The sequence below is a fragment of the Rousettus aegyptiacus genome, unplaced genomic scaffold (assembly GCF_014176215.1).
Source record: "Rousettus aegyptiacus isolate mRouAeg1 unplaced genomic scaffold, mRouAeg1.p scaffold_m13_p_3, whole genome shotgun sequence".
Taxonomy (NCBI): domain Eukaryota; kingdom Metazoa; phylum Chordata; class Mammalia; order Chiroptera; family Pteropodidae; genus Rousettus; species Rousettus aegyptiacus.
The window spans coordinates 28723204-28751169 of record NW_023416306.1 but is presented as its reverse complement, the minus strand read 5'-3'; the positions used below and the strand labels follow the sequence as shown (position 1 = coordinate 28751169).

The following is a 27966-nucleotide window of genomic DNA, read 5'->3' as shown; positions in this document are numbered from 1 at the left end:
AGAATAAGGATATTATCTCCTAATTTATCATATGTATAGCAAAAATGTTTTCTAATTTTCATGTATCTTTTGTCTATGTTTACAGTGTTTTCTAGCCATGAAAGAGTTTTTATTTTTTAATAATGATATCTATTAATCTTCTATTTAATGCTTATGACCCTCTTTGCGCCAAGATTAAATTACCCCATATTTTATTCTAGTACTTTTATGGTTTCACAACTTAAATATTTGATTTATTTGGATTTTATTTAGGAATAAATACTGAGACATAGGAAGTAATTTTTTCAGATGGTCACATAATTTAATTAAACTTTAGAGTCTTTTGGGGGTCAGGACCATGCTTGATTCATCTCTGTATCCTCCATAGCACCTCTCACTAATAATAACTAGCACTTAATAAGCACTTACTAGGGCCAGGATATTCATATATCCATGGACTGAATGACTCCAAAGCCCTTTCACTTCTCAGGAAACACTTTTCTCATAGCACAGTGCCTTTCTCATAGCACACCAGTCTTGAATTAATGAATAAATTTGCATATATTTAATTTGGGCCACATCTTGATTCAGGTGGGCAAAGCAGAACTAGTTATAGAACTTATTCAGGCCAAGTAGTGCCCCTACACATCCAGCATGGGGTTGGACCATTGCACTGGACTAAGCATAGCTCTGCCATTTACTTTTGATCTCCAATCAAATAGTTTAACTGCTGTGTGCTTCCCTTTTTCTCATCTGTGAAAAAGAATAATTTATACCTGGCTCATAATATTTTAATGATCAGATGAAATATTGACTGCTTAAGGGCTTTGAAGGACATCAAGGTGGTGTGCCTTGAGGGTGGACTGTGCAGATACCATTAATAAATGACACACCCCTTACTATACCCTCTCTTTCTGGTAAGACTGAAAGAAAGATGGGAGGCTGAACAGAGGACAGAGTTGTGGGAGAAGTGAAAGATATAAGTAGCTATTTCTGTTCCTCAAGTGACCATTCTCTAGGCATAGACTTAAATTCCCTCTGGAGCCACACTAATGGACACATTAGTGTCAGTTGACAAAAATACCATATGCTCTGAAATGTTCCACCATTAAGCTTCATGGGAAGTAGCAGAATTCATAGTCCATTATAGGAAATCTTCCATAACTTTAGCCTCTAGTAAAACACACTCCTAGATCTCCTAGGCTATGCCACCAACTATATGATGATGCTCAAGACATCATTTATCTTAAGACAGAAAGTCTATAAAGTCAGGTTATCCTTGTCTGTCAGTACTAGGATCATAAAAGCAACTTTTATTTTTGAAAAAAAAAAGTTTATTTTCATAATGGATTATTTCGTGAACGCTTTTGCTGTTTGGTTTCAAGCTAATTGGCATGTATAACAGTCATTAATCAGGGGCTAGAATATGAAAATATATCATATCTCCAGTGTTATTGATAAGTATGTGGTTTTTCATAATTTACTTTAAATTTACAGTACCTTCAGCATTCCTTTGCAAAAAGTATCATCTCTTTTTGTACCAATCAATCTGTATAAAAAAAGAAAAAAGAATTAAAAAAAAGATTTGAGTTCCACAAACTGTAAAAGAAAAGGCAAACTTAATGTGTCAAGATCTGGGAGTTAGTTGCAAAGTACATAATAATAGTTGCCTTTTTATGGAAAGTCTATAACACCTGTGATCAAACACTAGGTACTTTGTCATTATTTAATCTAATCCTTACAACTCCCTTCAAGGTCAGTACTATCTCTTTGTTATGATGAGAAAACTGAAAGATTACATTAGTTGTCCAAGGTCACAAAGCTAGCAAGGGCTGGAGCTGGGATTCAAGCCATGTCTGACTCCATAGCACAGATCCTTCCCAGAACATCCCTCTGATTCAAAGACAAGACTGAATACAATGTTGCAGTTCACAGTACATAGTAACAAAACATGAATAAAGCCTTGTTTTTAAGAAAATCTAGGTCATCCATCTCTCTCCCTAGTTTACACTGAAGATGGGACAGAATGCCTTCAAGTCTCTCTCCTGTGCCCAGGGCCTCTCCATGCACTATTTCCAGAATTTAGGGTTGCAAAGGAGTGTTTTAACTGAAGTGGGTCCAGGCTAGCACCGTCCCTACACCCTCCAGCTCCCTCCAGTCAGGTTTGCTTTGCCTTGACCTGTCTTTTACCTTGGGCTTCTGTTTAATAGGATGTGAATTGGATAAAAGATTCCACTGGTCTACCCTCTACTAAAGTTAGAAAAACACCCATGTAGCCCAATTCTCTGTTTTATAGATGATGACACTGCCAAAATGATGCAGAAGGGCAGGACAGATCCTTTTCTCTTCAAGATTTTAATTGCTGGGTCACTACAGGGAAACTATTGGGGTGACAAAGGCATCCACCATGTAAAATATGTTCTAAAAGCCTTTCCGGCCTGTCGATTTAATAGGAGATGGTGGCTAGTCCAGATTTAAATTCTGGTTCCATTGCCTACTAGTGGGACTATTTTGAGCAAATTACTTAACCTTGCTGAGTCTTGTTATCTACAAATGGCCACCCTAATACCTGCTTGTAGAGTTTTGCAATAATTAGTAGTATATTTTAAAAACCCAGTGTATAATAGGTGTTTCTTTCCATCCCTAGAACCTTCTCATGGACTGTTCTCTCTGCCTGGGAGATTTATCTAACCTTTCCTATTCTGGTAGCAAACTTGGACTCATTCTTCAGCTTCTTTCGTTAGGCAACCTGGGTTTGAATCTAAGCTCTGCCACTTACTAAGTGACCTTGGGAAAGTTAGTCTTAGTTTCGATTTCTATAAAATGGCGATACTAATGATACATACCTCATAGAATGGTTAAAATGAGACAATATACACTACTTAGAACAGTGTCTAGCAAATATTAGGGTCAATAAATTTTAACAGGATAGTTTATGGGATCCACAAAAGAATTCTGGAGTGTTCTCTTTCTTTCACAAGTAAGCTATTCATATTGTCTAGAAGTGCATAACATTTTCTCTTTATTCTAGGAGTATAGAAATTTCATCAGGGCATGTTTTTAGAAATCCATTCTGCCAATCTCAGTCTTTTAATTGGCATATTTTAGACTACTTACATTTAATATAATTATTAAAATTTTAGGACTTAAGTCTAACATTTTATTATTTATTTTCTGTTTGTTCCCAAGTTTTCATTCCTCTTTCCTTTTTCCTGCCTTTTTCCTGTGAGTATTTTTTAGAATTCCAATTTGAGTTGCCAGTAATATTTTTGAGTGTATCTCTTTGTATAGTTTTTTAGTTATTGGTTAAGTATTAAACTATACATACATAACTTATTATAGTCTATTGTGTTGACATTTTACCACATCAAGTAAAATGTGCATAAGTTCTTTTACCCTTTCCTATCTTTAATATAATTATCTTAAATAGTGCTTCTGTATACACTGTGAATATCTAACAATACTGTGATTTTTGCTTTTACTACCAAACATACACTTAAAAACTTAAGAAGAAAATAATAATAATATATAAACCAGTATTTTTACCCTTTCTGTTATTCTTTTTTCATTTCTGATATTCCAAGTTTCCTTCTTTAATAATTTCCTTTCTGTTTGAAGAATTTCCTGTAGTCATCCTTCAGCATAGGACTATTGGTCATGAATTCTCTTAGTTTTCCTTCATATTAGATGTTCACCTTCATTCCTAAAGAATATTTTTACCGAATATAGAATTATGAGCGGACAGTGATTTTTTTTTTTTTTTGGTGGTTGAAAAATGTTATACCACTTCCTTCTGGCCTCTATGATTTCAAATGAGAATTCAGCTGTCATTTGAATTGGTGTTTCACTACAAGTCATGTGTCATTTCTACTTTCAGTATTTTTTTGTTGTTGTCTTTAGTTTGCAGAAGTATAATTATGCCTTGGTGTGAATTTCTTGTCTTGAATTTATCCCCTCTGGAGTTTGCACAACTTCTTCAATCTAGGCTTACGTGTTTTGCCAAACTGGGGGAATTTTCAATGATTATTTCTTCAACTACTTTTTCTGTTTTACTCTCTCCTCTCCTTCTGCAGCTATGATAATATGAATGTTAGCTTATTTCTGCTATTTTTTTAGTCCAAAAAAAAAAAAGAACAATCCCACACCACAGTACCAAGCCAAAACTACAAAGATTAAAAAACATGGATAAATTTTCTAGAAGATGTGCAAATAATAAGAATATCAAATGGAGCAAAAATAAGAAGGGCAAATTCTATTAATCTGCCCTTAAGCTCACTGATTTTATCTTCTGTTATCTCCATTCTACTATTCAACCTATCCGGTGAGTTTTTTAACTTCTGGCATTGTATTTTCCAGTTCTGTAATGTCTATTTGGTTATTTTTTACAACTTCTTTTTCTTTGCTGATATTTTTTATGTTTTCATTTCTTTCAAGAAAATTCATAATTGCTTGTTGAAATATTTACACGATAGCTGCTTTAAAAGCATTGTCAAATAATTCTAACCTCTTTAGCTTCCCTGTTTTAGCATCTGTCATTGTCTTTTTCTCATTCAAGGTAAGATTTTTCTGGTTCTTGGAATGATGAATGATTTTTTTTTTTTTGTATCCTGGACATTTTGGGTATTATGTTATGAGATTCTGGATTCGATTTGAATTTTCTATTTTAGCAGGCTTCAACTGATGCTATACTGGTGGGGAAAGGGAACACGCCTCATTATCCTTGGATGGGGATGGAAGTCCAATCCCCACACAGCCTTTGCTGGTACCACCCAGGTATGGAGCAGGAGGTATGTCTCCTTATCTCAGGGCAGGAGTGAGTTAAGTTTTTAACTTAACTTAACCTCTACTGACCAGGGGCAGGAGAGCAGGAGTGTTGTGTGTCATTTGTTCTATGATGTTTGGCTGAAATAGGGTGGATGTTGTTACAAAGGCTTCTATCTTCTTAGGCTGCCCTTTCCCATTTGGCTATGAAGATCAGACTTTTCTTGAGGCTTTCTTTATGCCTATTGGAATTTCCTAGTTGTGCTAGTGCTCAGTCTGCGATATATAGGAAACAAAAAGAAACCCTAGGGAATTCATTGTCATTTTGTTCCTTGACACCTGAGATCCCTATCTGGTCTGTCTTCTCTCTCCATCATTCGTAGGGGTTTTCTTATGTTTGTTTGATACAGTATGTCTAGGGGTTTTAGCTGTATTTAGCAGGAGGAATAGAGAGAAATGTAACTCCTACATCTTGTTCGGAACTGGAAGTCCTAGATATGTGTTTTTAAATTATAACTGGTAGCATTCAATAAGTCTTTTCTAACTGAAAATTCAAGTTTCCTAATATCCATAGATTTTTTCCTATTACTTCTTTATTGCTTTGCTCCCCTCTTATTTTTGCTCTATTTGGTACTCTTATTATTTGCATATCTTCTAGGAATTTTATCCATGGTTTTTCATCTTTGCATTTTCGGCTTGATACTGTGGTGTGGAATTGTTCTCCTTTTTCATCTTTCAAACCATTAAATCAGTTTTCGGTGGTGCTCATTCTGTTGTTTGCTTCCACAATCGAAATGTTTAAGTTTAAAAATTGTTCTTTTAACTTCCCCCAAACCATTTTTTTTAATCATTTTCAATCTCTACTTGAATCTCTTTAAAGTTCTTATTTAAAAAATGTACTTTTTTCTTCTTTGAAATCTATCTCAATATGAGCCCTCTCTTCTAGTTATTTAGTTTTCTTCATCTCCTTTACTTTTTTTCATAGCACCTTATAGTTCGTAAAATAGCAGACAGACCAATCGCCTCATTTAATTCTCTAAATAGCGACTTGACGTATGCAGGACAAACAATATAGTTTCCATTTTACAGATAAAGAAATTGAGACAAGCTCAGAGAAGTCAAATAATTTGTATGAGCTGGGATTCAAATTTAGGTTTATCTGAAGAAAGTGGTGTCGTATGAGCCGGGATTCAAATTCAGGTTTATCTGAAGAAGGTGGCATCTGCTCCTGGGGCTGTGGGGATAAAAGCAGTGGGGTGAAGCTGTAGTCATCCAGCAGATTCAGAGCAGAAGGGAGCCTGTGGTAATTAGAGCAGACATAGTGACAAGACCAGGGTAGGGTGATGCAAGACACTGGCCATAACCTCAATGGCATGTCTTTGGACCAAGCTGAACCAACAGAGGAAAAGAGAATTTTAAAAAGAGATAAGAAGGAAGGAGTAACAAATGCTAAAGCTATTCCTATATTGTCAAAGCTGTCGATCAGAGCACTGAAAGATTTATCATCTGAGGGATGAGATAAAAACTTATGTCTAATAGAAGACATAAGGAGCTCAAGTTTTTTTTTAAACTGTGATAATCATTTCCAAATCTATGTAAATATCCTATCCTTTCCCTCTGTCTCCAACCAAGTCATTAAATCCATTGTATTCACAGTAGATTAAAATTCCAGTTTTATCAAGGAGCAGAGACTGTGATTAGGAACAGGAAAAGAAGTTTAAGCAGACAAAACTCATCTGAGGGCTAAGAAGCAATCCAGAAAGGAGACATGTTTTCCAAACTTCCATCTCCCCACCCCCAACGTAAAACTAGGTCATTTTTAGGAGAATGACTGTAATAAGTGATAACACAAGGTTTGGAGAGTATTGGGAGGCTGATGTCTCTTCACTAATACACAGATAATGGACTTTCTAGCCCAAATTCCCATTCTTAGTATTTTACAGTGAATTGGGCGATTCATTTTTAAGAAGTAAGCAGAGAAGTTCTGCTTCTGTGTCCTAGAATCTTGGGAGTAAGAACATGTTATGTTTCTGGCATCATTTCTCTCTGTAAAGCAACAATTTGCTTGTCTTCAAGAGAAATTATAATCCTCATAAGCACCCACTTAATTATTTTGCAGACAACGGCAGAGCCTCTCTTTCTGACTAGATAATATTTCCTTAAGCTCAAAGAATCATTCAGTTTAGAGCTCAGGAGACTTTGATTATCAAAGGTATCATTCCCTCCTTTTAAAGAAGAATAAACTATAACCTAGAGAGGTGACTTTTGCATTGTCACACAGTAAGACAGGGACAGAACTAGGTCCTAGAACTCTAGGGCACTGCTTTTCTACAAGGAGCTCTCTGGAAGTGCTCGTGTGGATCTCAGATAGGGCTATTCCTAATGGTCTTCCTATAAACTCCAGTGGTCCATGAGCCTTGGCTTACCAAAATCTTAATGAAACCGCCTTCATTATAGTTGAGTATTAAGTAGATCTTGAATATTAAAAACACATAATCAGCCAGCATATGTGTCATAATAACACTATCTTAACTAAACCATTCTATTCCTCACCCAGTCTGGATATATATTTAAATCACTATACTTCAAAAGGCATGAGCCCATAGTAGGCACTCAACAGTGTTGAATATAAGACCACTTGGGGGCCCAATAAGGAATCATGAATTTTTGATTCAAAAGAGACTATGAAGGTCATTCTGTCCTACTCCTCCTTTCTTCTTCTGTAGAGTGGTGAGGGGTCTTGGGCAAGTGGCAGAACAGTACCAGAACCCTATTTTTCCAGACTACTGGTTTTTTTTTTCACCTACATTGTTTCTCATTAATTTGATATGAAAACATTAAAATTGCCAATTTTTGTTCCAGTATACAAAATAAATGTTTCTAATATCTAATTTAAAAACACTATTCCATACAAAATGACAAGGTCAGGGTTTTGGATTTTTTTAGCTAATTTTATCATTCTGAGGACGAGCAGAAATGTGTCCTAAATCATTGCAGACAGTAAAGCTGAAATTTGAAGCTGTAAACTATTCTATTTTGGGAACAATAGATATGAAGTCAGGAAGAGTTAGGGATTCTAAGAAGGAAATTGTATAGAAACTCTAACTATTAAGTCAGTGCTCAGAAATATTTGAATACAAAGGAGATTAATACAGATGAGAAGGTATGGGCACTTAGCAGATGACAAATGGTACACTCATGCCATAGAGAAAGCAAACTTAGCTGAAATAGTACTTATGGGAAATAAATTCAAACCTCAGATGTTTTAGTCAGGAAGTCTCATTAGGTTGTAATACAGCTTCTCATTATGGATTATTACATAGTGTCACTAAAAAAAGGGGACACATCTGAGAGAGACAAGTCATGACCAAATAGCAATATGAGAAATTTTGGGCTTGCCATATCTCATTCTATAGTTCTATTGGATCATTTGATGCTAGCCTCTCACCAAAAATGACTTCACAGTGACGAAAACAGATTAAAAGTGATCAGTATTGAAATGACAGCTGCTAGGGTAAAACTCTTTTAAGAATCTTATGTATATTTTATTCATTGATTTATTCATTCACTCAACAAATATCTCTAGCATTCTAGGAAGACAAAAATAAATAAGATATTGTCTTTCTCAAGTTGGTCTCAAGAAGACAAACAAATAATCATTATAATGGGATGTGCTTGATGCTTTGTTTGAAGAATAAACCAAGTACAGCACAGGCACAAAGGAGAGACTGGGAAGATCTCATAGAGGCAATGACATTTTTGACCAGGATTTAAAGAAGGAAGAAGAGTTTGTCTAACAGGTTGTGGTAAAGGTGGGGAAATGAGGAAGCCTCTCAGAGCGAGGTAAAAGCTTGTTATGCAAAGTATTTGGCAGTATGAGGTTTAGAATCCCATATGAATCCCAGTGCAGCTACTTTGACACTGGAATTTTAGGTAAATGACTCTACCTCTTAGAGCCTCATTTTCATTCTTTGTAAAAGGAGCATAGTGATTCTCACTGCATATACTGATTAGAAGCAGAACTAACAGTGATGGCTAGCAGGTAACAAATGCTGTTCCATCTCTAGTAATTCTTTTTAGAACATCCCTAGGTTGCAAGTATTCTTCTTATGTTCTCTTCGTGGAGGAAGAAACATGGAACTGAGAGGTTATGAAACTTTCCCAAGATTATGCATTGGGAGTTGAACCCAGGCAGTTTGGCTCAAGACTGTATTTTTTAGTCCTATGCTCTATGCCTTTCATTACATGTATATTGTGTGTTAAGCACTTAACACAGTGCCAGACACATCAATTATAGTGGTTTTCACTATTGTAAAATAGGATATGCCCTGGGAACATAACATTTGGTGTGCAGGTATGAGGTGAGGTGGAGATGGGGCTGCAGCAGTAACAGGTTGGATGCCTGAGGGCCTTATGCCATGCTAAGGAATTAGGACTCTATTGCAAGGTCAAGAAGGAACAATGGAAATGTCTTCAGCTGGGGAGTGACTTGTCAAATTTGTGGTTTAAAAAGATCGCCTGGCAGCATGTGGTGAACTGTAAATAGGCAAGACTGGAGGCATTTACAATAGCTGCACCAAGAAATGGTGAGGAACCAACTAAGGCTAGGGCAGCAGGATGAAGAGGAAACATACATATAAGATGTTACAGAGTTGACAGGACTCAACTACCAATGCAATATTAGGGAAGAGTCTAGAATGTCCACTGGTTTCTGGTTTAAGTGCCCCTACCAGTTGAGATATGGATGCAATGCAGAATGGGTTTAATTTAAAGGAAAGATATGCTTGCTTTTGGCTCTGTTGAGACTAGGGCACCTGAGAGGCATTCAGGAGATGTCCAGTGGGCAGTTATGTCTCTGGGTTTGGAAAAAAGAAGGCGATCTGGGCTGAAGCCATGCAGCCAATAGAATTGCTCAGTGAGGATGAAGAGAGAAGAGATCTAGAGGGGACATGAGAAGCCTCGGCATGTAAACAGCTACAGCTGGTAGACAAGGAAGGCTGAAGAAGAAGAGCAATCAGAATCTGAATGTGGACAGAGTGGGGACCTAAGAGCCCAAAGTGAAGTCGTTTACATATAAATACATAAAGCATCTGAAGAGACACATGTTCCCATCATGGGCAGCAAGAAAATTGAAAGGACCAGGACAAAATTCCATGAGCAAAAGATATGTGCTTACTGGACAAGAGAGTCGAGTTTTTATTTTCCTTCCTGACAGTCTTTAATCTGCATTAGGAAGAGTAATTTGGTTATTAATCTGTACAATACAATTTTTAAAATTAAACTTTATTTAGAGATAATTGTAGATTCGCATGTAGTTAATAAGAAATAACGTGGAGGGGCACAACACTTAAGTCTTTTAGAAGCTTACTTTATTTATTTTCATCATGACTTCAGCATTTTCCCTTTTTCTCCACTTCCCCTAATGGTGCTTATCCTGGGGTAGAACTTTGTATACTATATCTAGAGTGCAGACAGGTGAGGAAGGAGACCCCAAGGAGTGAAGGGCTAACTCAACCCGTGAAAGTGAGTAGCAGAGGGGCTGAGAGAAAAAAGGAGCTTTGGATGCAGGAGGCCTTTCAAAAATGGAGCCTCTCAGGAGAATTTTTGGATGGAGGCTTGGATTTGGGAATAAGGATATAGAGGCAGTAGGCGCTGAGCACCTTCATCTAGGCCTGGTGGACTCCAGCATGCTATTGTCACCCTCATTTTGTTCTGTTTTGTTTTCTAGATGAAGAATTGCACTCGTTAACTTATATTTGTGTTCTATCACATCACCAGAATGATCTAGCATGCCAATCTGATGGTGCCTCTTCCCGGCTCAAAACTCCTCCCATGGTCCCTGCTGACTCTCCTGATTCAGCTCTCAGCTCCTACCCCTTCCTCACTGGGATCTCTCTTATCCTGGAGTTTTTGTTCCTGTGGCTTCTCTCCACACTCTTCTCTTTCACCCCGTTGGCCTTTTAGATTTCTATTTAGAGGGTCACCTCTCCAGGAGGTCTTCTTCCCTCACCCAGCCAATGCAGACACCCTGGGCTCAAGCTATTGTTATTATTGTACTGTATTAACAGTCCACTAGACAGTACATTTCCCCAGGAGTGAGGTGCTTTATTCGAGACTATAAATCCAGTGTCTAACACAGGGCAGGGACCTAGCAGGTTTTGAGTAGATATTTCAGCGAGGAAAAGAGTTCTTGGACAGAGGAGAGCATCTGGTATGATAGCTGGAGAGACAGTAGGATCGGAACCAGAGGAGTGGGTGAGATGGACCAGGGAGTTGGAAGAGGGCTGAGTGTGGATTTCTAGGGCACTCTGGCATTTTAGGGTTTGGGGGGTCTGAGGAGCACTCAAGGAGATCCAAGGAATGGTTAAAGAGGACAGAGGAAAGACAAAAGAGCCCCACGTCTCAGCACCCAAGGAGTTTGCAGAGACAGAGGAGGTAGTCTGTAGTGCCAGATGCGAGCCCACTTCTTCCATCTCCTCTCAGCCCAAGCACCTGGGGACTGGAGGGAGAAGGGCAAGGCGGGCACATTTGCGTCCTCCAGAGTCCCTTATAGCTGGATGCTTGCTCCTCGAAAGGCCTTGGAGTAGGAGAGGCGTGTTAATGGGTCGTTCCTTGGGATTCTTTCGGGTACCAGTTCTGGCCTCACAGCCGCCGATCTGGGTGACCTTGAGGAGGCCCCTTTCTCTTCCGGCCTCAGTCTCCCTGTGGGTGCTCGGTGGACGCTGCGTGCCCAGGCAGGGAGCTGGGAAAGGCCGACAGAGGCAGGGCCCGGGTGGGAGCGGGACCGCCCACTGCGGCGGGCCGGGACCTCCTGGGCCCGCGGAGGCGGCGCGTGGGGCTCCTCCCCCGGGGCGGGGGTCGCGGCGCCGGCAGCTGGCGGCTCCGCAGCTGCAGCCTCAGCACCTGCCGCGGCCAGACGGCGCGGGCGCGGGCGCGGCGGAGCCCTGCGCCCCTCCTCCGGCTGCAGCCGCGGCGCGGGAGGCGGAGCCCCAGCCGAGCCCGAGCCCAGCCGCTGCCCGAGCCTTGCCCGCGTCCGAGCCCGCCGCCGGGCGGGGCCGCCCCTCTCCGAGAGCCCCAGGTCCGCGTTCTCGCGGGCGGCGCCTCCTCCGCAGGTAAGGGCGAGGTCCCCGCGCTGCAAAGTTTTTTGGGGAACGGCCGGTCCCCCCTGCTCCGGGCCTGCGCGAGCTGCACACTGCCTGCCGCTTGGCTTCCTCCGCGCCGCCCGCCGCCGTGCGCTCTATTTGCACCACCGGCCCCGGGTGACCCGCGACCGCCTCTAGTCCTCGTGTCCCCAATCCCGGCGGGGGACAAGTCTCGCTCAGGGCCTGCTTCAGTTAAATCTTAACACAATATAAATGTGTTGCTTAAGTTTTCGACATCTGCATGGTGTAGTGCAAAGAGCGGCAAACGGGGAGGTAGGAGACCTGGGTTCAGGTGCGACCACGGCAAGCACCAACTTTCTGAGTGACCTCTGCCTGCCCTGTCGGGTCTCGACGGCCACACCTGGACTGGGAGGGGTTCGCCTGGGACGATCACCTAAAGCGCCATGCCTGTATTGCCATTTTGTGAGTTGAGGGGCACCCCTGAGTGTCCTCAGCTCCAGGGCTCCTTGAGGGTGGAGAAGAATGTTGGGACCCACAGAAGTCAGTCTCGGGAGTCATGTCACTAACCTGCAGCAGCTTCGGCTGAGTTGTTGGAGGGGTATTAAGTCAGCCTTGGAATAGAGGATGCTCCTGGGATAGGAGTCAGGTCCCTGGCTCTCCTGGTGGCTCCTCTGCCATCCATTGAGTTTGTGACCTTGGACAAGTCCCCCCACTGGTTTGCAGCCTATAAAATGGGGGCGGGGGGAGCGGTGCAATAGATGATTGTTGAGGTGCTTCCGCTGTAAACTCTAGAGAAGTGGAACCTCCAGGTGTCTGTAGTTAGGGTCAGTTTGAAAAGAGGCAATATTTCACGAAGAATTCATCCAGCACTTACAAATGGGCCTTTAAAAAATAAAGGAAGCATTTGCAGCTTGCTTTGGGAATCCTGAAATAGATATGGCAAAGATTGGTGAATGCTCGCCTTCCCTCCTTCAGTGCTTTGGACCATCATAAAATATTCAACGGGCATAATGATTTGTTTTCAAAGTGGCATATAGATCAGGAAGCATTTCTGTTTGTGAGTCAGTTATTTTTGTTAAAACCTCAAAATAGTCGTATGGGAAAAAAATGATGTACAGCTCTAGGGGTCCTGACATGGAGGCCAGCATCTATTTGTTTCTAATCTAAAGCAACGATTGAGATATTTTCCGATCAAGACAATGTAAAATCACTCCACACTGGGCATTCTTTGGTGAGTGTTCAACATAGGTGTTGTTGGAGAGGCCTGTAGTTTGACAAGTGCGTATTTTCCAGGATAAGTGAATTCTGGTGCAGCTGTAGCGGAACAAGCTCCAGGTACTTAACTGTGACATCCTAGAAGGTAACCTTTGTTCTTTTGCCCAGTCTCTTGTCCCTTTGTGCTGCAATTATGGTTTCCCCAGTGTGTGGGTGAAATCCATTACTATGAGAGAATTCTTAGGGAAGTGATTTTATTATTTTATTCCTTCCTTGACTTCCTGGTTTTAAGTTTCAAGCTTTATGAAATGAGAGGACTAGTGAGAGTATGCTTTGTGACTGGAGCAGGAAAACAGTAGAGCTGTGGTACATACATTTGCCTTTCCTGCCCAGTACCTCTGTAGTTGAAGCTTATTTGTCTAGAGCCTTTGATCTCTCAGATGCATTCAACTGCCACCAGTCTTTTCCCTTCTTCATTCTTCAGTGGTTCAGCACGAGCACTTTCTCGCCACTCATTTGGGAGAAAACAAACAGGGATACTACTGATAGGCCCTACCCTCGAAGAGCTTAGGTTCTAGTGAGGGATAAAGAGGATTAGAGCACAGGCCATTCTGGGAGTTATCACCTGAGACCTTTAGGAACACTGAGGAGGGCAAATTCTAACCGGGGAGATTGAGGAAGCCTGCACGATGGAAGGTGAAAGGAAGAAAAGGATTTCAACAGGTGGTGAAAAATGGAAAGGTCATTTTAGGTCAAGGAACCAGTCTGAGGAAAGGTACAGAGTTAGGAAAAGCATTGGGCCCAGAACAGCGTGTCTGGTGGAAGCGTAAGAGAAGGCAGGACACTTCCGAGCAGAGGACAGTGGGCAGAGGTTCAAGAGGCTCCGAAGCCGGCCTTGAATCCACACTGGCTTTGGGATATTGGGCTTCTGAACCTCACTTATCTCATTCGTAAAAGGGTAATAATAATAATTTCAAACTCACAGGTTTGATTGAGATTGTGTGTAAAAGTGCCTGAGTATTTGCATACAATAGGTGTTTGATAACAGTTAGTTCCTCTTACTAGTGTATTCACAGGCAAGCTCCATATATGTTGCTAGACACCATTGGGGTATCTAAATGGTGCTTTTTGTTTTAGCAATTGTATTGACTTAAACCTCACCACAAGGATGGAGTTCGTGTGACAGTGTCATTTGTATTCAAGATGCCTCCTGATTCAAAGGGCGTTTTAGTCATTTGCAGGGTACTCAGATCAGGCACTGACAACAACATCCAGTGCCCTGTAAATACTGTTAAGTGATGGGAGGCCCCAGAGGGGTTAATTGGAAGACACAATCCCTGCCTCCCACAAGCTTATCACTATATGCTCAAGGACCTGGGTGGGGAGTTTGACAGTCAGACACAGTCATAAATATATCAGCATTATCCCTATGTACTGGGAACTGGGCACTGGCTCTTGTCTGCCTTAGTGTAGGTTGCTGGGATTTGCAGTAGCCGAGGAAGGAAACTAGGACAGAATGTAAAGAACGATGGTGCGATACCTTATGACCCTGTGTACCACCATGTAGCATCCATGATACTGTTCTTCATTTGTTCATTCAACAGTTATTCATAGAACACCCACTCTGTACCAGAGAATTATTCTTGGTGCTCCAGGAATACATTGGAACAAAAGGAAAGATCCTGGCCTTCCTGGATTTATATTCTAGTTGGAGAAACAATAAATAAGTAGATACATAAATAAGATAATTACAAGTTGTGCTAAGGGCTGGGAAGGAAATAAGCAGGGTAATGTGAGAGAAGGTAATGGGGGGTGCTCCCTTTGAGGGTGGGCAGGGAAGGCCTGTCTAAGTCACTGAGAGCTAAAGGAGAGGAGCCAGTCATGAGTAGAGCTGGGGCAGCGGCAGTCCAGTTCTGCAAGAGGCAGCATAGCTTTGTGAATGAGAAGGCAGACCCTTGAGCCACACCACCAGGATCTGAATACTGATCCTCCTAAATATATTCCATGTTCAGGTTATTTAATCTTCTGGGCTTCAGTTTTTGAATCTGTAAACTGAGGATAATAACCCTACCTGATAGAGTTGTTGTGAGGATTAAATGAGTTGATGTATGTAAAGAAGTACTTAGAATAGTGCTGGGTATATAGGAAGCACCAAATAAAAGTTAAATTAAGGGGGCCAGGAAATTGTTCCAGGTAGAGGAAACAGCACATGCAAAGGCCTAGAGGCCTGAAAGGGCTTGGTGTGTTCCAGGACTAGACACACTATCTGCACAGATAATGTCCCTGTTGTCATCTGCCCCTTCTGTACAACGCTATGGTTTAGGAGTTTTGAAAAGAGGAACACCTAGCCTCAGCACTCTCACCTGCAAAATCAGGCCCTAAGTGGTGTGGTGAGCTGCTGCTGCTGCTGCTGCTTTAGGGACATTCAACCGTACACCCACGTCTTCAGGATCTCTACCCTCCTTCCCTTCATCTCTCCTTCCCTCTCTTACCCTCACTCTCTTGTCTCCTCCGCTTCCTTTTTGCTCAGTCTCCCCTCCCGCCTCTTCTCCTTTTCCCTCATCCCCCTTCTCAGTAAGCCCTGAAGAGTAGTTCCCCGAGAGGTGCTCATTGATGTGCACAGGAGAGCACAGTGAGCTGAGCTCATGGAACCACCAAAGCTAGCGTCACCCTCTCGCCATGGTATCCCCGATGGCCAGCCTCCCTCTCCCATTCCCAGGCTGGAAACTCTATAGCAATGTAGCATAGTCATCTAGACCTTACCCTCTCGATAGATCCCTCCTTACTGAAATCTTGTCACTCACTAAGTCCTGTGGCCAAGAGACCTTCAGCGGGTCCCCTGTGCGTGGATAATGAAGTCCAGAGTCCTCTGCCTGGCAGACACGAGGGACTTCTCTCAGTCCCCTCCTCCCTCACCCTCTCCCTCACACGAAGCCCCCACCCCCACGTCTCTAGGCTCCTCCCTTTGGCCCCTTTGTCTAGCATGGGCCCTGGTGGTGTTGCTCGGTCCTGAAGGCCCAGCTCAAATCCTATCAGCCCTAGGAACTGTCTTCCGGATCCCTGTGTCCCAGGGTTTTCATCTTCCCCTCGCCGCCCACTGCACTAATGCCTCTCACAGAGATGCCATCACCATCAATCACCCTTAAAGGGTTTTGTGTGTGGTACTTGTGTATATGGCCACAACCTTGAGTAGTCCTTAGGAGGATGGGAACAGTGTCACTACAGCCTTCCTCACAGAGCCTAGCCCAAGTGCAAGCTTGATATATATCTGCTACACTTGATTGACAAAAGCCTGTGATTTTTCCCGCAAGCTGGTTCGAGTCAAGCCAAAAACACGATACTGATGCTCAGGGGTTGTGGTTCTCAGCTGAACTCACTTGTGGCATTGAGATACCTTGAAATGTAGGTCCTTCATGTGATGAAGAGTTGATGTAACCTCAAAGATGAGTCTGAATTTTGAATTTAGCTTTTCAATATGGCCTATTTCAATAAATATCCTGTGTAAAATTTGAACTTCCAAGCTACATAAACTTGGCAATTACTATGTATATCATAAAAGGCTTCCTCGCCATACCAAAAGATCTGGTATGGAAAACATTCAAATACCAAACATGCCTGTGTACTTAACACCATTTAGTATATAAAATTTTGATTTATGCACAGCTGTTGTAGCTGTCCTACTATAATCTAAGATATACACCAAACTTGATATATATTCATGGAAACAGGATAATGTGGTCTTAAATTTGTTTTGGTAACTGAAGATTACATTTTGCAGCTCTGCAGATATGAAAGTTAAAAGAAAATTAACTATCTGCCTGACAGACAGTGGGAAGCTCGATTTGGTGCTTGGCTGATTGATGTGAGGGCAGTAAACCATTATTTACGCTGAAGCGACACTACTTTCAGGGACCCACCTGATGTTCGGAGACCTTTTTGCCAGTGGTTAGAAATGGTTCAGGCTTCCAGTCTTTTCACAAACTGGCTGCTAAATGATGTGTGTGCTTAACACTGTCTTTTGGGGGAAAAGAAGAAAGAAAAAAATAACACTAATTATAGGCTAGAAAAAATGTGGTAAATCTAAAAGTATGAAGTATGTTCTTTTGACCTCCCTTGAGGAATGATCTGAGAAGCTTAGCCATTTCAGTAAAAGGATAGCATGGCAAATTTTCAAAATCCTGAATGGAAAGAGCTTAGAGGAATTCATCCGGATACAACAATGCTTAAGTTCTTTGCGATTTTGACTTAAGACAGATGTGCAAGCAGATGAGCAATGCTGCGCTTCCTGTTCTCTGAGTATCCAGAATGTAGGGTGTAGGCTAGACCTTGTCACAACCAGCAATAGCAGTACCACCACGACCCCCAACCCACACCAGGAAAAAAAAAAAACTTCTCTAAGGCTAACTTGTGAGCATCAATGTAATTAAGCTTCCAAGTTCTGATTTGTTTTTTCCTTTGTTCCAAATGTAGAATTCAAAAGGATGCAAAAGGAAAGGGAGTTATTAAAATAAAGATAAGGATGCCATTTATTTGTTCTTGTGAAAATAATTCAGTTGGTAGCTGGAGTCTCTGTTCTTTCTGTGTTCCCTGGAGAAAGACATCAAATCCAGGCTGTCCGGAGCTCCCCTGCTACTGGACCATGTGCTGTTGGCTCCTGGTCAGGTTAGAGGGTGACATCTATGGAGATATATGCTCCTACTCCTTCTTCCTTGCTAGGGGTGGGGTACATTTTGTGTAAAGGAGCAAGAAGTGATTATTTCTTTTCTGAGTTCATTCCTGGGTAGTTGCAGTACTTAGTTCTTTGCAAAAGCTGTGTAATACTTTCCTTAGTGAGAGCATTCCCTGCCAAAAGCCCAGATTCATGCAGGACGTTTTACAGGATATTTTCGCCAACAGTCATGGGCCTTCAAACAGGGTTGCCAGCTCCGGAGATGATCAAGTGCAGCCTTTGTCTGGTGCAGGAATTCCCCTAGCAGAGCCAGCCTCTCTCTGCTCAGACCCACAGTCCCTGAGGCACTCCTCTTCCATTGTCAATTGGCTCTGATTATTAGAAAGTTCTTCATTATGCTGAACCAAACTCTTCCTCCAGGCAGTGGCTGCCCCATTGGCCTTGATTCTGCCCTTTGAAGCCCCATACAGAAATCCATTTCTTCTTCCCCTTGACAGCCATTTAAGCCACTTGGACATTCAAAGAGGGATTGAGTCCTGAGTCTTCAGTTCCTCAGTCAGAATGTCCCAGTTTATCCCATCCCCTGAAAAGGACACAGCTGTGCAGATGGACCCTAATCAGCCTAGAGGACCTTGGCAACCTCACTTCACAGTCTGTCTTTGTATTAGCGTAGCTGGATGCCCAGTTAGGCTGCCTTTGGGCGCCTCCCTAAAATTTGCCATCAGGCCTTCTGATGGGCTCTACACCGGGCCACTGGGGAACTGCATTTTGGTATCAGAGAGGCCTGGTGCGCTGTGGAAGAGCATGTCCCAAACCAGAGGATGAAGGTGGATGGCTCTAGGTGAGTCATTTTTCTCTCTGGAACTCAGATCCCTCATCAATTCTATTATTTCTAAGGTGCTATATTAGTTTCCTGTGGATGCTATAACAAATCGCCACAACTTCAGCTTAAAATAGCAGAAATTTTCTCACAGTTCTGGGAACCAGAAGTCTGAAATCAAGGTGTCGGCAGGGCCACACTCCCTCTGGAGACTCTGAGGGAGAATCCTTTCTTTGCCTCTTCTAGCTTCTGGTAGCTCTTGGTATTTCTTGGCTTGTGGACATGTCACTCCAGTCTCTGCCTCCCTGGGTCACATTGCTTCCTTCTGTCCATGTCAAATCTCCCTCTGCCTCACTCTTAGAAGAACATTTACCTGCGATAAAGGCGTGGATGTACTTTTTAGGGGCCACCATTCAGCCTGTGCCTCTCCACTTTCTCTGCTTACCCGTGTAACTCTTTTTTCTCAATTGTGTTCGAACCCAGCTCTCTGGGGTCACCGGCCTCAGATCTTCATTCTGCATGTTTAATGTCTCTCACTTCCAGGATTGTGGCTACTGCTGTGAGGGTGCTGGGGCTGCCGTAACCATCCCTGTTCTGCAGATATGAATGGGGCTCAGGAATTAGGCTGTCCAGGAAAACGCAAGTCTTTCTGGCCTACTCCTTCTGGCTGGTCAGTGGAGTTTTTATCAATGGGAAGGAGAAACTATGGCTACTAAAATATCCATTACCAGTTCTTAGACTTAGGGGAGATCCCACAGTGAACGTGCTCTGACTAGAGGAGAGACACAAAGAGGAAGACTGAATGTCGTTATATTTTCCCTCTAATTTAGTTCGAGATTGCCTCATTGAACTTGAGGGTAATTATTTATATTACCAGTGCCCACGTACATATCTCTTTCTGTAAAAATCAGAAAATGCCCCTGTGCAGACCTGAAAGTGCATCCTAGTGCTAGCCTGTTTCAGAAGTTTCATAGTCCTTTCAGTGGGGTCTTCAGTCTGCTGCTGACTAATGAGCTCTCTAAATGCAATGCACAATAAAATGTGCTTTTCTCCAAAAAGTGTCTGCAACACTTTGTTTACAGTTGATTTTCCAGAGTGACAAAAAGGGCTAGGACAAGCAGGAGTGTTGGGTCTGGTGAAGCCAATAGTGGAGCTGGGGAAAGCAGAGGGACAGTGGACTGAGAGGGTCTGGCACGAAGTAGCTACGTACTCTTTGCTCATGGCTGTCACTGCAGCTCCAGGATTACTGGCTCACACCTGCCCAGAGCATCCTCCTGGACTGCTACTCCACACAGTTAGTTCAATATGCTTTGCTAAGAAAGGCCTGCACAGGTATGGGGGTGGGAAGGGGTGGAAAGGAGGAAGGAGACAGGTGAATCAGACAGTCCTTGCCCTGCCTATAGCTGGAAGCAAGTCAGTGAAAGGCAGGGTGCTGCATGTTACAAAGACCCATGGGAGTCCTGCAGAGGGCTCGCCATGCTTTGGGTGAGATCCAGAAAGGAGACCAGAAGGGACTGGCCTTTGAACTAAGCCCTCATGGGTAAGCAAGAGAAAGAGGGAAAGGTGGATAGAGCAGTGCATCCAAAGGGGCCCTCCTTGTAGGCCCACTGGGACTCCAGATCGCCCCCTTCCTGGTCATCCAACCCGAGCTAAATGAGAAGAAACGCAGATTTGAAAGGAACCGTGAAGATCAGCTGGTAAGGCAGATATTTCAACTGCACTGGAGCCCTAAGGACAGGGAGGAGGAGCAATCAGAGATCTCTGCTTCTTGTTTCGCTTATGGGTTTAAAGAACAGTGATTTTCCATTTGACAGGGCTCGTTTGATGTAGCTGCTTGGAAATATCCTCATATCAGAGTATCCTGCTTTGTCTGAAAAGTCCTTTCAGGCTGGAGAAACTCTCCCGCTCCTGTTCCCTTATCCCTCCAAGATAACACTCTCCAGATCCTGTGGTCATGAGGTTTTTCTATGTGATCTGTGGACCTGACTCTGAGCTTCTTCTGGGCAGGGGCTGAGCCCTGCTGCTGGCTCAATCAGAGCTGAGAAGATGGCTGGTCCTAGGCAGAGACTTGGCATACAGTGTAGACTGATGAAATGAAGGGCCATCACTATGATGACTACCTTACTTGCTTCTGGTTCCCAGCTGCCCTCATTGTTCTTTACTGTCACCAGTGGTATCCTAGCTAGGTCACGGGCAAATGTGGGCCTCTGTGTTTCTCCTTCTTATACCTGCTCCCAGAGTGGATCTGGCCCATCAGCCTAGTACTAGCAAAAGGTGGTATCTGCTCTCTTTCGAGGGTGGGGAGGCTTTAGACCTAACAACATTCAGCCTCTGGAGCTGCTGCCTGTGGTCCTGGGACATGGCCAAGCCCACCTGTGAACTAGCTCACTTGGTCTAGCTGGCTCTTCCTTGATAGCCCAGAGCCTCAGGACTAGGCTCAGAGAGGCAGTGTGTGGGGAAGGTGCCTGAGACCAGTTCCAGCTGCATAACCTGAAGCACATTATTTACATGCTTATTTAATTGATTACCTGTGAGTGTTAGACTGAACAGAAAAGAAGACACAGGGAAGTCATGATCGTTATCTTCTACCTACACGTGGTAAATATTTAATAAATATTAGTTTCCTTTTTATATTATCTGAAGGGCTGTCATGGAGGAGAGAAAAGACTTGTTCCATGTGTTAGAGGATGTCCAGAACCAAACTGAGTTTCCCCCCAAGTCTTCATTCTTTCCAAGTTCCATCAGGCCCCTCAGCCTCCTAATCCCACAAGCGTTGCTAACCTCTTTGATATCTTTCTTCCATCTTTTAATTACCAGCAACTCTGTGTGTATTTGGAGAACTTGCTTCCTCTGTCTAGGCTCAGTTTCCTATCTGCGGACCGATTAGTTCTAAGGTTCTTTATAGCCCCAGTACTACATTTAATTCCACAACATGGATTGATCATCTACTACTTGGAGGATGATGTTCTAGGACCCAAGGCAATAGAGACGGAAAAACAGTCATCAGCCTTGTAGTGGTCACAGCCCAGCATAGTGTGATGAATGCTTATGGTAGAGGATGAATCCAGAGCTGAAGAATCTCAACCAGAACAGGGAGAGACTAGGCACATGGGGAATGTTTGGGCTCTTTGCCTTCACAGAAGAATTGTCTAGAAATGCTTGTTGCTTGCATGACAGCATGAATGATGGAGACTGGTTCCTCCCAGGTGGCATTAGGATGTTTGCTTTGAATTGGAATTATCAGTATGGAAAATCCCAGCAGAGATGGCCTTGTTTCCTTTCTTCTCCTCCTGCTTCCTGCAAAGAAAAAAAACAAAATCCAAATCTCCAGAATATATTGACTTTTATTCACAGAAGCTCTTAGGATGTGCAGCACAGTTTAACAAGTACTGTTTGTGTGCCTGAGAAATGTCTAGGTGGATGCAGAATTACAAACCTAAAGAGAATTAATCTATCTTTTACCATGATTGTGTTCAGAAGCTAATTTTCAAAGACAGTTTCAGTTTTCCCAGTTGTCTGAATGTTAGATTTGAACAAACTGTGTACTCTCATCCCTTCTCTTATATTTATTCTGCTCAGTTTAATTTGGTTAGATTCAATAAGCTTGTATTGATTGCCTGTTATAAGTTATCCCAGTGTCGAGAGACTAAAGGTACAAGAGAATGTATCACTATCCAGAAGTTTCTTTTCTAGCCTAACTGATAAAATATATACTCAGAAATCAGCCAACAGAGCCATCTATTCACTGGGGATTGCTGAGTAAATTGGTGTGAGTGCCAGGATTCCTGCCCCAGGAAGAGAAATGTGGAGAAATGGATGGTAAGGAAGGTTCTCCAGAAAGCTTTTGGAGGAGTCTGCATTGGAGATGGGCCAGTGATTGCAAGCAGAGTGGAGGTGCAGGGAAGAGAGCAGAACAGCTGGTGAATTCAGTATGAGTTAACTTTTCAGTCTCATCTTCAGCCCCTCATTTTTGCACCTTAATAACGAAAATACTTCTTCAACACACAATACTTTAGCATGGCTCCAGACCTTTGCTTGTGAGGTTCCCTTTGCCTAGTCTGCTCTGTCCTCTCACCTACCAGTAGAACTTCAAGTTATCCCATAGTTCACGTGTACTTCTGTTGTTTGAGCCTCATTGATTCTCTTTCTCCTAGCTGTTTATAGTATTTTGTTTATACTTCTTTCTCAGTACAGTGCCTGGAGCATTATAGACCCCAGAGTAATAGCAACTGAATAAGAGGATGAGAGAATAAATGACTGGTTACTGGGTTCTGAGTCTGGAACCCAGACTTACTACTGGAACTGTGAAATGTTAAGAAAGGAATGGAGGTCGATAAGGTGAAAATGTGGGTGGTGGGTGCTGAGCAGGGGACGACCAGGCTACCTTTGGAGATGAGGTACAAGAAATACCCCTTGGAACGGAAATAGGATGTTTGTTGGCTTTCCAATAAATAGAAGCACACAGTAAAAAAAAAATTCTGAAAAAATGTCATAGACACTTAAACGCATGGGGGAAAGTCACCCTCTGGAGTAATCCAAGGAGTGCAGGAGTAGCTCCTTTATAACTCTACTAAATTAGAGGCCAGTGAGAAGTTGGGGGAAATAGCTTTCCCACTAACAGAGTGAGTCTGGGATAACCTTTCTGGAGGGTAGTTTGGCCATATCTAAAGCCTTAAAAACTTGTGCACAATCTTCCACCCAGCAGTGCCACTCCTAGAAATTTAACCTAAGGAAATAACTAGAGATGTGTTCGGCAAAGATCTGTATCTCAACATTGTTCGTAAAACAGACACTGCTAAAATAAACCAAATGTCCAGCAATAGGGGATTAGCTTTACGAGTGGCACTTGTTCTAAGAGGAAAATTAGGCTATAACCAGTATATATAGTAAGTTCTTAATTATGTTGAAAGTGTATGTTTTCACACCAAAGGCTAGAAGGGCAATTAGCAACTTATAAGTTATAGAGCATAATTTTTATTCTTTCCAAGAAGAAAAATTTCAAAATTTTCTACCAGGCACATATATTACTTTTATAATAGAGGGGAAAATGAGTGTCATTTAGGAAGAAGAGATAAATTATTGGAGAGCATCGTTTGAGCTTTGTTGGGTTGAAAGCAATATGGGCACATCATTTATCTTGCAAATTCCAGACAGGTAGTGTTTTCATAAGGAGGAGTGGTCTTAGGTCCATTTGCACGAGTATATTTATAGAAGTGAAAGCTTTGGGGGAAGGAAATAGATTGATTTTTTTTCCCCTTGAACTTTTGAAATTATTTTTTTCCACATCATCTGTAATTGAGCCCAGGGAGCTATTCTTATTTCTTCCTTTCTTGGGTACTGTGTTAGACCTAAAAATGTTAACTGGCTTAGGATGTGGGTTTTGCTAAAATGATTCCCCTTGAAGTCTTCACTAGACTCTCTCTCATGCTTAAAAAATTAAGTCCCAAGGAAGACCCACCACCTTTTGAAATCTATTTTGCTCTACTGTCTGATGTGCTTTGCCACCACTTCCTTGAATAAACCTGGATAATCCTGGATAACCAGGTAGGAAACCATCCCTGCATTGTTGCGGTCATTTTATCAGCCACATGTAAGGGACTTAAGAGAAGGCACCTGCTTTGGATGCTGTCTGTTGGAAAGGTTTAGAGGCCAATCTAGCATCACCTTATCCTGTAGACGTAACATTAGTCTGCAGAAAAAGAGATCAGAGCTGGGTAGAATCTCTTTAAATATTAATTATAGTGATGCCTTTTGCCACACATCTTCAAAGAGCTCTGAACATTTCACAGACATTACCTCATCATTAATTTTCACAGTGTTCTTGGGTGAGAAGCTGATGGCAACTATTGTAGTCTCGATTTGGGGCAGAATGTAACATATATTTTAGATAGTTAAAATAAACAGGAGTTGTCCTGGCTAGGTATCAATTTGATTTTAAAAATCGAGGCAATTTTCTGGGCATTTTCTTTCACAGTTGTCCTGAATTTCCCACGAATTACATTGCCTTCCTGCATTTTGCTCCATCAACATTTATTGAGTGCCTACTGTGAACAAGGTATAGTGCTCAGCACTGTACCTAGGAGTGAATTTTAACCTCCTTAGTTCCACACTTAAGGCCTTTGGTGATATAGCTTCTACCTGCCATTCTTACCCTAAATCTCTCAATCCTTTATACTCTACATCCCTCTTCCTGAACTTGTCTTCAGGGTAGCCCTGTGCTATCTCCCTCTAGGCACTTTCTGTGCCATCCTCCAGCCATTACCTGCAGTGCCCTTCTCTCCACCCCTGCAGGTCTCACTTTCCTATCTTTCATAGCTTGGTCACCTCCTCCACAAGGCCTGCCCTGATATCACTGTACGATATCTATAGCTGGGTGAGATCTTCCACCATCAAACCCCAGGCATTCTACCAGCCTCTTTGCTGTGGTCCTTACTAATTTTGCTTTGTATTTTAGAAATTTGTGTGCATTCCTTGATGACGTTTCAAGCTTCTTGACTGCAGGGATAGTCCAGTTCATCTTTATGCCTGTCCCACATTAGATGTGTAAGTACTCGTGTAAAGGAATGAAATGGACATGAAGTCAGGTCAGAGATCACCAGTTTGTGCAGAGTCCTGTGAGGTGCAGAGGATGGAGGTCACTGATAGAGCCCCGCCTGGCCTGACCCCTCCTTTCATCCTAGTTACTGAGATCCCTTGTTGCCTACAGGCCTGTTTTGTCTTTTCACTGCATGCACATCATCTTTCACCTCATACTCGTATTAAAAATCATTCTTCTCTCTTGGGAATCTGTGGGAGACACAGGAAAAGAGACAGTTGGGATAGTTTTAAAATTACCTCTGTGCTAATTTCTTTTTCACCTCTGTTGTACAAATCATCCGCACTGCACAGAACCCTTTATCCAGAGCATTCTCCGGTCATGAGCTGGCATGAGGGCTGGGATCGGCTTGTGCTCCACCTGTGGCAGGCTGTTGAGGCTGGGCAGGTTATTTAATCTTCCCATGGCGTCATTTCCCCATCTGTTAAGGGGGGATAATGTGTTTGAGGGTGACCTGCCTCTCTGGGATGCTGCTAGGCTTATCGACTTAATGCCATTGCTATTTAACTGAAGATGGCTGGGCAGAACCAGCGGGAAACCAGGCACAGAATGAACTCAACAGCCATAAAATGGATGCCCCACGAGACCTTGGGCTTTATCTTCTGTGTTGTCCTTGTCACAGAGGAAGCCAGTTAGCCAAATCAAGGACGTCTAGGGTTTCTTTTCTCGGCTGGTTCTAGTGGCTGAGTTCTTGAGGATGTGAACAGCATTTGGAGTACTTCTGGGCCTGTTGTACTGAAAGGAGAGAGGCCAGACTCATGTGGAGGGCAGAGGGGCAGCTGCCCAGTATCACCAGATGAGTGGGACCCAGGCCACAGATAAACCATCCAATTTTACCCACGTGGCCTGGCAATCAGTTTTACTTGGGTTCATTGACGTTCTCTGGGGAGGCCGTTTGAGATTCACATTCTTGTGGCCACAATCTTGGGAATGTGGCTTTTTATCTTTAAAAATAGCTGTGTGTTGGAAGGCCCAAAAGCAGTGTCCTGGGATGGAGGGGAGGTGCCAGCATGGAGAAAAGGGGCAGATTTCTCTCTTTGGAAGATTCCTTTCAACTCCACTCATCTGGTGAGTTGATGTTTTCCCATTCTATAACACATTCTGTTTTCAGAAAGGGAGCTGTCTTTTTTTTTTTTTTTTTAATTGTAGTATCTTTGCTATATATTTAAAAGATCTATTTCCATGATTATTTGTTCTTGAGCACTTCTTATTTGTGAACATTTAAGTAAAGGTTCTTTTAGTCTTCATAATTGCAATTTATTTGTTAATGGGTTCTTCTCAGATTTCATTGGTAATTATTTCTCATTTGTTTTTTGTTTTAAAGTTGAAGTATCTTTAATCATTTTATATAGAGATGAGATAACCATCCAGTTTTGGAACTAAATTGCCAACAGGTTTTCAAACTTGTGAGATCATAGGTTGTAAGATCTGACACTGGAGATTTTCAGGTTGAGTGTCTCTGTGTTTCAGGTGCTGCAATGATGTCCTGAGAGAGTAACAAGTGGTCTGTGGTTACATAGCTAACTAGTGACAGAATCAGGACTTGAACCCAGTTCTCCTAACTCCCTTATATGTTATAGAATTTAACTTCTGAATTGCAAATAAGAAGAAAATACCACTATCTGATTTAATTTTTCTGCGTGCCTCAGTCTGATGAAACTCTAGCTTTAGAAATGCCTGTGCCCTATACCACAGGGATCCTCCTATCTTGAATCCCTTGATTGTTCTTTTGTCCCTCTACATGAATGACCTTTAAAATGTGGTCCCTATCAGCTTTACCTGGAGCTTTTTAGAAATGCAAAACCTCAGCCCCACCCCAGACCAACGGAAACTCTGGGGGTGGGGCCTCTCTGTAGTTTAACAAGCTTTCCTGGAGATCCCATACTCTGCAAGGTCAGAGAACAGCAGGACTTAAGTCATCCCTTCCCTGTGTTTGACAGCCATACAGAGATACACCTTGGCTCTTTTGTGGATTTTGAATTTTCTTCCCTGAAGGAGCTCCTCCATTGCCACTGCCAGTTTTTGATAATAATCCCCCTTCTCCACTCTGCTTCTTCCCATCACCACATTAACACTCTCTCTCGCTCCCCGCTGCCTCTCCCTCCTTCACTCCTCTCCCTCCACTGTCCCTCTCTCATACATCTAGCAGTTCTGTGGGCAAATAATGAAAGTAAATAGGCGATTTCAATAAAAACAGGTTTCTAAATACAAAAAACAAAACAAAACAAAACAAAACACTCAGTCCTAACCACTGAGGTATATTTCCTAAGTTTTGAGATTTGCTACTTCTCCAAGCACAATGATAATGACCACATTGTAATGTTTGCTGTCGTTTGTTATTTTAGTCATTTATACAACAAATATTTGCATGGCACATGTTAAGTGTGGGGAGGGCACGTATTTGAGTTTCTAGTTTATCAGGAGGTAGAGAATCTGCAAGAAATAACTGTAGCACAAGCCAGCCCATGAGAACCAGCTCTAGTAAAAGGGTTGTGGAAACCTAGAGGTGTTACAGAGCATGTTTTATGGAGGAGGATATTATGTAAGACTTCTTGAAGAAAGTAACATTTGAATGAGCCTTAAAAAAAGGAGGTAGGTTCTGACATGGGGGAAGTTTGGGGTGGGTAGAGAACATTCTAGGCAGAGGTGGAAAAAAGATAAAGGCATGGCGGGGACTCTCAAAGCATTTTGTTTGGATCAGGGATTATTTGAAGGTGATTAGAAGGAAATGAGGCTGTACAAGTAGGTCAGTGCCAACAGGAGGGGGATCTTCAACACCCACTTAGGAATTTGTTCTTTATCCTGAAGGCAATGGGGAGCCATT

The 27966-nt window shown here is 42.4% G+C and overlaps 1 protein-coding gene across 6 annotated transcripts in view; it reads left to right on the top strand.

Moving 5' to 3' along the window:
- Positions 1-27966, top strand: part of FRMPD1 (FERM and PDZ domain containing 1) — a 116602-nt gene that overhangs the window by 31918 nt on the left and 56718 nt on the right. For 2 of the 6 annotated variants that reach the window (XM_016146233.2, XM_016146230.2), the window contains exon 1: positions 11747-11852. The exons of 1 other annotated variant lie outside the window; for it this stretch is intronic. The gene's annotated coding sequence lies outside the window, so the exon portion shown is untranslated. Of the gene's footprint in view, positions 1-11719; positions 11853-15987; positions 18569-23951; positions 26211-27966 lie in introns of those variants that run through there. 3 more of the 6 variants (XM_016146232.2, XM_036239003.1, XM_016146231.2) reach the window with 3 other exon arrangements.